Here is a 9,959-nt window from a genome sequence, read left to right on the forward strand (position 1 = left end):
TTTCATTCCTGATGAGCCAGACCAAGAGCATGATCCTGAGAGAGCCAGGTGTACACCAAACATGTGGCGTACATTCGCAAAGACTGCACCAGGAAGGTACGCCAGTACATTTGCAGCAATGTATGGCAGAGGGGAAAGAAGACCCCTTATAAATGAGTTGGTTAATAAACTTCAAGACTTTGAGTTACATTTAAGCCCTCTACGAGCTTGTGTTTCAGCCATTGAAAAAGTAGCTGAAAAGCTGGACAGAATGGAGAACAAACAAGAAGATATAATAGACAAACTATCAATCGTGCCTGATGCTGAATCCATGAATCCATGGTGGTAACAGATACATCCAATGAGGAACAGAATTCCCAAAACAGCCCACTGGAGGGGCTGATCAACTTGATTTCCTCCCAGCCAGTGTCATCCAATGTCTCAGCTATCAAAAGAAGACGTCCTCCTGCTCGAACAAGTGACAACAGTAAGACCACGTCACGTTTTGCCTTGTGGCATTACCTACGTGACCATGGAGAAGATATGAAGAAGTGGCATAAACAACCTACTCCAGCACTTCAAGCACGGGTAAAAGAATTACAAGACAAATCAACCATCAAGGTGAACTTCTCCAAAAAGGTGATTGCTCCAGTTGCTGCAGACAACAGAGGTAACAAATAGAGGTGCCCTGCTCCCAGCCGGGGGGGGGAAGGGATAATAGAGTTTATTGGACTGTGTGGATTAGATGGCCTGGCACATCAGAATCATGGAAATATGGTGGATACTGGTGCACAGTGCACTCTAATACCCTCGAGTCACCAAGGGACAAAATCAATTTATATTCATGGGCTGACTGGGGGTTCCCAAGAGCTGACTATTTCGGAGGCCGAAATCAGCCTCACTGGTAAAGACTGGCAAAAGCACCCTATTGTGACTGGCCCAGGGGCTCCATGTATACTTGGTATTGATTACCTCAGAAGGGGATATTTTAAGGATCCCAAAGGGTATCGATAGGCCTTTGGAATAGCTGCTGTAGACACAAAAGGTGTTAAGCAGTTGTCTGTTTTGCCTGGCCTATCAGGAGATCCATCTGTTGTAGGGTTGCTACGAGTGGAAGAGCAACAGGTACCGATAGCTACAAAAACGGTGCACAGGCATCACTACCACACCAACAGAGATTCCTTGCTCCCCATTCATAAGTTGATTCATCAACTAGGGAATCAGGGAGTGATCAGCAAAACTCACTCACCTTTTAACAGCCCCATATGGCCAGTGCGTAAAGCCAGTGGAGAATGGAGGCTGACAGTGGACTACCGTGGCCTGAATGAAGTCACACCCTCATTGAGTGCTGCTGTGCCAGATATGTTAGAACTCCAGTATGAACTGGAGTCAAAAGCAGCCAAGTGGTATGCCACCACTGACATTGCTAATGCCTTTTTCTCCATTTCTTTGGCCAAAGAATGTAGGCCACAGTTTGCTTTCACCTGGAGGGGCATTCAGTATACCTGGAATCGTTTGCCCCAGGGGTGGAAACATAGTCCAACCATTTCATGGGCTGATCCAAGCTGCACTGGAACAGGGAGGTGCTCCTGAGCACTTACAGTACATTGATGACATCATTGTGTGGGGCAACACAGCAAAGGAAGTTTTTGAGAAAGGAGAGCAAATAATCCAGATCCTTCTTCTCCGTGCTGGTTTCACTATTAAGCGAAGCAAAGTGAAAGGACCTGCCCAGGAAATTCAGTTCCTAGGCATAAAGTGGCAAGATGGCCGTCGCCACATCCTGACAGATGTGGTCGACAAAATCACTGCCATGTCTCCGCCCACTAATAAGAAAGAGACACAACCGTTTCTGGGCGTAGTGGGTTTTTGGAGAATGCATGTTCCAAACTACAGCCTCATTGTAAGCCCACTTTATCAGGTGACACGGAAGAAGAATGATTTTGTGTGGGGTCCTGAGCAGCAGCAGGCTTTTGAGCAGATTAAACAAGAGATAGCCCGTGCTGTGGCCCTGGGGCCAGTACGGATGGAACAGGATGTGAAGAACATCGTCTACACTGCTGCTGGAGAGAAAGGCCCTACTTGGAGTTTGTGGCAAAGAGCCTCAGGAGAGACCCGAGGCCGACCCCTGGGATTCTGGAGTTGAGCCTACAGGGGGTCGGAAGAGGGCTACACTCCAACTGAGAAGCAGATCTTAGCCATGTATGAGGGGGTTCGGGCTGCTTCCGAAGTAGTCGGTTCTGAAACACAGCTCCTTCTGGCACCTCGACTGCCAGTGCTGAGCTGGATGTTTAAAGGAAAGGTTCCCTCCACCCATCATGCTACTGATGCCACTTGGAGTAAGTGGATTGCACTGATTACACAACGAGCACGGATGGGGAACCTCAGCCGTCCAGGAATCCTAGAGGTCATCATGGACTGGCCTGAAGGTAAAAAGTTTGGAACACCACCAGGAGAAGAGGTATCTCATGCTAAAGAAGCCCCACCATACAATGAACTACCAGAGAATGAAAAGAAATATGCCCTGTTCACAGATGGATCGTGTTGTATTGTGGGAAAGCATCGCAGATGGAAATCTGCTGTGTGGAGCCCCACACGACAAGTTGCAGAGGCCACTGAAGGGAAAGGCGAATCAAGCCAATTTGCAGAGGTAAAGGCTGTCCAACTGGCCTTAGATGTCGCTGAGCGGGAGAGGTGGCCAATGCTCTATCTTTACACTGACTCATGGATGGTAGCAAATGCTTTATGGGGGTGGTTACAGCAGTGGGAGCAAAATAACTGGCAAAGAAGGGGTAAACCTATTTGGGCTGCTGAACTGTGGAAAGACATTGCTGCCTGAACAAAGAATATGGTTGTAAAAGTGCGCCATGTAGATGCTCATGTGCCCAAGAGTCGGGCTACTGAAGAACAGCAAAATAACCATCAAGTAGACCAAGCTGCCAGAATTGAGGTGGCTCAAGTAGACCTGGACTGGCAGAACAAGGGTGAATTATTTCTAGCTCGGTGGGCCCATGAGACCTCAGGTCATCAAGGGAGAGACGCAACATGTAAGTGGGCCAGAGACCAAGGGGTAGATTTAAGTATGGATACTATTGCACAAATCATTCATGACTGTGACACATGCGCCACAATTAAACAAGCTAAGAGGATGAAACCTCTCTGGGAGGAAGGGCGATGGCAAAAATACAAATATGGGGAGGCGTGGCAGGTTGATTATATCACCTTGCCACGATCTCGCAATGGTAAGCATTATGTGCTCACCATGGCGGAGGCAACAACCGGGTGGCTTGAAACATATGCAGTACCCCATGCTACCACCCGAAACACCATATTGGGTCTGGAGAGGCAAATCCTGTGGCGACATGGCACCCTGGAAAGAATTAAGTCAGATAATGGGACTCATTTCAAAAATTCACTTGTGGATACTTGGGCCAGAGAACATGGCATTGAGTGGATTTATCATATCCCCTATCATGTACCAGCCTCTGGTAAGATCGAACGCTACAGCGGGTTGTTAAAAATCATGTTAAAAGCAATGGGTGGTGGAACATTTAAACACTGGGAGAAGTATTTGAGTATTTGACCAGCCACCTGGCTGGTCAACACCAGAGAATCTATCAGTCAAGACGGTCCTACCCAATCCAGCTCCCTACACGAGGGAGATAAGGTCCCTGTAGTACATGTAAAGAACATGTTAGGAAAAGCAGTTTGGGTTTTTTCCAGCTTCTGGGAAGGGCAAACCTCTTCGCGGAATTGTTTTTGCCCAGGGACCTGGGTCCACCTGGTGGGTGATGCAGAGAAACGGGGATGTTCAGTGTGTACCACAAGGGAATTTGATGTTGGGGGAGTGCAGTCTGTAATCCCATGTGTTAAGCATGATGTAGTGATGTAGAATAAGGAGTGGAATGTCATGGTTTTATGATTTTTTGGTTATCAGTATTCTACGCCATAACATCATGTAATGCAGTGGGGGGGGGTTGACTTCTGCCGAATGTTCGTCTGACGGAGAAGAACTACATTTCCCCAGGAGGCTTTGGGGTCAGCAAGGAGATAGAACTCCGTGCAAGGTCACCTGAGTTCTTCTTCTTCTTCGCTTGCTCTTCGCCATCTGCGCTTCGCTGTCTGCTTTTCTTCAGTCACTCAACTGGACTGCACGTCTCACCTCAGCATTGTGGTGAGGTCTATCTACCATCCAGACAGACTCTCTCTCTCTCATTGTATTTTTTGCTAATACTATATTTAGTAAATCATTTGTTCCACCTCAGATTATTACTGTTGTTTTCAAGTATTTTGGGGTCCCCTGTTTCCCTTTTCCGGAGGCGCGGATCCACAGATCCCTCCACCCCGCTGGTCACGGAACCGGGCCAAACCAGCCCGTAAACCGTTGACACTGAGCTTCATTTAACTTTGGTCAAAGCATAAAATTAATCCATATGCTTTTAAACAGAATTGGAACACATTACACTTTGTGTTCAATCAATGTTGTTGTTGCTGCTGTAATTCTGCTCAATGATGGGATAGCATTTACATCATCTTTGGTCCAATGTTTTTTTTTTTTCAGAGACATTTGAATTTCATGAAAATATATGCAAAAAAGGACTTCAGTTAAACATCACAAAAATGCGTTTGTTAGAAGTATACTGTTGTCCTTTGACAGTTATTAAAATGCCTGAGAGAATCCACTCTCAGCAGCACACATGCTCACAAAATTAAGAGTAATTACTGATACTTTACTGAAGTATAGAACTCCAAAGAGCAGAACCTGCCTTAAGTGGTCATAGGAATACACAGGTAGGTAAAAGTTCAACTTAGACAGTAAGATGAAAAGTAGTATCTGACAAAGCATCATTTTATTGTCCTTGAATAAAATTAATTCGTTCAACCTCTAAGTATTTCAGGGGATCATAGAATTACAGAAGTTGGAGAAGACCTCCAAGATCATCCAGTCCAACCATTCACCTATCACCAATATTTCCCACTAAACCATGCCCTCAGTACAACATCTAAATGTTTCTAGAACACCTCCAAGGACAGCAGCCCCACCACCTCTCCAGGCAGCCTAGTCTAGTGCCTAAACACTCTTCTGGAGAACGAGTCTTCTAGCTGCTCTGCCCCAAGCCTGTAGCATCACCTGGGGTTGCTGAGGCCAAAGTGCAGACCTGTAACTGGTCTTGTTGAACTTTATCCCGTTGGCCTCAGCCCAGCTATCCAGCCAGTCTAGATCCCTCCACGAGCCTTCCCACCCATAGGCAGATCAACGCTTAATGCTAAGTTTTGTGGCAAGAGGGCTCTGAGCTCCCTTGCATATGCAGCAAAAGAGGCGCAGACTCCTTTGCTGGTGCAGAATGAAGGATCTTTATTGAAAGTGCTTACAACCTTTTATACCCATGCAACAACAACTGGTTACATGTAGGAGCCAGGTGCCTTGTGTGTGTTGGCATCTGGCTCAAGTAAATAAGCTTTTTTACTTATTAGCATGATAATGACTTTCTTTATCCCACATCTCCCCCTTCTCTTCTTCTTAGTAGAGCAAAAAGAAAAACGATGGGTTCTTTAGAGCACAAATAATAGTCCATATTAACCTAACCCAACGATTCCAATTTGTATGATTCCTTGGTGAGGCAGCTGACAGAGCGTCTTGTCGGTGAGAGTCCAAACCACTGATGAAAGTACTGTGTTCATGTTACAACAAATGATGATATGGCCAGACTCATCGTGCTGGTATCCATCTTGGACATATTCCTATTAAGACAAAAGCATAGCCTCAGTCCCACCTTATCACTGTAAATGATTTAAAAAAATTAAGAACATAGCATGCTTTAGCTACTCTTTCCTAAGGGGTCATACCTGCACTCCCCCTTTCTTGTATTTTGTTTGTTTGTTTTTGTTTTTAAATAGGGAAATCTATTATTATTTAAATCACTGAAATTACATAATCAGAACCAGAATTAAGAAAGCCAGGCAGGTGCAGGTAAGACATTATCCAGTCAAGATGGATTGTACAACCAAATATGAGAGAGCTTCCTATATTGATAATCTACTGCACATGAACACATATCATTTTACAGCAAATACTGTTTTCCAATTTAGAATTCAGACATAACACAACTTTCAAACATACTTTAAACACTGTTAGGCTTATCTTAGAATTTTCTGGAGCACTGAACAACTGCTAAAAGGTTAAGAAAAATACACTGCAACAATGCCAACAGCTGGAATAGTGCAACTCCAAACACCAGCATACATCTCAGCAGCAGCTTTTGCAGCTCCAGCTCCCACATACTGACTATCACCAAGCCTGGAGGTTTGATCCTCCTTTTCTTGCAGTGGTGAATGAACCATAAACTCAGGCTCTGCAAACCTTGCTTACAGTTGCTGAGATCCGATAGCTTCCACTCCAGCACCTTTTGTTGCATCAGTTCCTTAGTAATGGAATTCTTCAGAGCATGCAGCACTTTTTCGAAGTCAGTGTTCACATTTTCAATCGCTAGCTGTTGAAACACAAGAGCTCTCTCCTGCTTATTATCAACCTGTTTTTCCAACGAGTTCTTAAGCCTATCCAGAAACGACATATATGGTTCTTGGGACTGTTGTTTAATACTAATAAAAGACTACCTTTGCTTTCCATCCTCAGCTACAGCTCAGAGAGCATGCATAGCCAAATGCTTAATTTGCTGTAATCCCTCTGAAGCAATTAGCACGCATAGAGCTGGGGTGGAGAAACCACCCTCCCCATCAAGACATAAACATCTACAGCTCAAAGCAGGTTTCTCTGAGGCTGCAACAAGTTTTCAGTTGCCTGTCAGTTTTCAGTGTCAACACCCTGCATTTGGATTCCCACAAAATGTCTCACAGGTCACTATAAAACAAAGACTCCCACTGCTCTTCTCCCAGGGCCACAATGAAAGGGAAATCCCTCAACATATCAATGTCTCCCAATTTCCTGGCCATCCTAAATCCCACATATCATATGAAAAAAAGGGGAAACAGATCCAGCCGGGGGCTTCCAGGGGGCTTCTCTTTCAGCCCTTCCCCGCGCTTTGGCCAGGATGATTTTTACTCATTAGCAAGATAATGATTTTCTTTATCCCATAAAGTTGGTGTCTTCTGCTACCCTTCCCATGGGTATGCTCCATTCCCTCATTCAGGTCATGAACACCTTAAAACAAACCTTCTCTCTTAATTACTTAGATGGGAAAAATCAGTACAATTTTGAAAAGATAACTGGATATGAGTAAATGATGGAACGACATCAGGAAGTCATGTGTAATTCCCACTACCTTCACGTATTGCATGAGTATTTAACTATACTGAAATGCAAACATCACATATAATCTAAGCAATATAGTTTTGGAGAATACATCTAATGTTGGCTTAATTTATGATATACTGAAGGAATGGAAGACGTCTTAGAAAGCACAGTTTTTTCTTGGTCTTGCTTTTCCCCTCCTCCTGCTAATGCAACCCAAGTTTTCTCCATCTCTCCTGGGGCCACCATAGGGATGTAAATGCTAGAAATCTACATCTCATCTCATTCCCCTCAGTAATATATCTAAAACGAAATGTTGGCAGTAGGCAGTAACTTGCTTCCTCTATTCCTCTAACCTCTCATCTTCTAGCCACGTGTTGATTTCTCCACACCCTTGTTCTCTATCATAGCTTTCTATGACTGCTCTGAAAGCACTGGCTCCAACTTCTGTTGCCTCACAACATCAGAGGCTGATGGTGATAGTATGGCAGTAGGGGCTGAACCTTCCCACCAACATCCTGTCACACAGCAACATAATATAAATGGTTGACAGCAGAGGGGCAGTCTGACAGAATGACATCCTACATGGAAGTACATAAAAACCACAGGTGTCACTGAATTCTTCCATGTGGGGGAAAGAAAAAAACAGCACCCACTGACACTCATTGATGCTTGCTGAACACTGATGGTGGTGCTTTTCAGCGATAGCAACAGCAGGTCACCTCCACAGGTGCAGGTTGTTAGAAGAACAGCATACAGGCTCTTGTTCATTGCTGGTGACTTGACCTTAGACCTGCCTTGTCAGTACAGGCTTCAACTGCAACCTGCCCCTTGCTGCCTGGCTTTCCCTATTATTATTGCATGAAATTGGAAACAATCAAAATTGCAGGATAAACATGTTTGCCTGTCTCCCCTACCCACAAAGAAACAACATGAGACCCAGGGCATGCTCTGTTCCTTAAGGCATTATTTAACAGCATCACTATTACTCAGTGTTACCCACAAATAAACAACCAACATATACCCAGAGGGTAAAAGGGTAAAAGCACACTGTTCTACCTCAGACACAGTTTCTCAATTTCTTTTTGTTTCTATCAGCTATTTTCCATGTCATCCCACTCCCTCTTCTGACTTTTTCCTAAGCTCTATAATCTACTAGAAGTCCAAATAGCGTATCTACTCAGAAAATACTCCATCTCCATTCCACACTGGAAAATAGATAGTACCCAATGTTTTGCAAATCATTTAACCCTAAACAGATTTTAACAGGACCCACTTCAGAATACCAATGGCTATCCCCATATCTTCTGACCTTTAAATATAAACGACCAAACTGCTGTTGAATTCTATTTTAAATAAAGAATTCAAAGACACTCAGCTGGAAATCCCTCCCCCCCCCTCCCCCCCCCCCCCCCCCCCCCAGCACACACACACACACACACACACACACAGAGCATCAATCAGATAGGAAAACTCTGCTCCTCTACCCAAAATATTGAAATTCAATGGTAGATGCTACACTGTAACTGCAACAATAGGAGGAGGTACATACAGTTATTTTTAACCAGTTTGGTATCTCTCAGCAAGGCTCACAACTCAGTAATAAAGAAGGATCAGCTTACCCCTTCCCAAAGATCAGGACTCACTAGAAACTCCCAAAGAAGACAATCTCCAAACAAAGATGTTTCCCTTTCAGCTCCAGCCCTTAAATGAGGTGAGGGAGGAGGTGGACCCAGACGCTGCCCCTTCAGTTGCACAGGTGAGCGCCTGTGCTCCCAGGGCTGGCTGCGCCCCTTCCCCAGGTGCTCAACCACTGGTTCAGGCTGTGAACTAACTGCTCCCACGCAGTCGACACAGCAAATCATTTAGAAACTAATCCATGTGCCTTCAAAGCTAGTTTTCTGTTTTCCATAAGATGTTTGGTGGATGTGCTATGCTCAAAAATCGTCTGAAAGCACACTTAAACTCCTCAGAATAGACTATTAAACATTTGCAGTGGTCTAGGAAAATTTCTGATGGCAGAAATTTTTTGTAATTGTGCTGAAAAACACAAAATAGCACAGTTGCCTTTTTAAAACCAAAGGTGTAGTGTCTCTGCAGGCACATTATGCTGAAAAGTAGCCTTTTATAATTGCAACTCTTTAGTAACTAGATATTCTCTTCTATGTCCTTCTATCACATTGATCTCAGAAGGATAGCCTAGTGATTGTGAAATTTTAAAATATAATATTATAAGACAGCAACACCATCCACAACTATTTTTTTCCACTCATGTTTGCCATTAGAAAACCTGATTTCAAGAACTCAACTTTGCCAAATTTGAACTGTGTCAGCTGAAGTTTTCCATTCTCAAAACCACAAGCATTCAAGCATTTCTGAGGAGTCCGGGGAGGGGGGGAAGTCCTTTTTTTTTTTTTTTAAACATGACAAAATTGTAGTAAATTTCCACTTGAAAATATTTAGTGCCTGTGTGGTACAGCAGATTCTCTCACCCCTGAAGGAAAAAGGGGTTAATAAATTCTTGGTCTACCATGGAGCTGCACATCTGCAAGTAATGGATGGATGAAAAACTCTATTCAGAATGGACTGATGATGCTGTGACCATTGCCAAAATACCCCAAAGCACTTTGCTGTCCAGCATCAGGCCTTCGTGAAGGTAACCAGAAAGCCTCAGAAAGCCAATAATAATCCCATAGACTTAGAAAAGAGATCCTTCTGCAGAGATCAAACT

This window comes from Tetrao urogallus (genome assembly GCF_951394365.1).
Source record: "Tetrao urogallus genome assembly, chromosome: 11".
In the NCBI taxonomy this organism is placed as follows: domain Eukaryota; kingdom Metazoa; phylum Chordata; class Aves; order Galliformes; family Phasianidae; genus Tetrao; species Tetrao urogallus.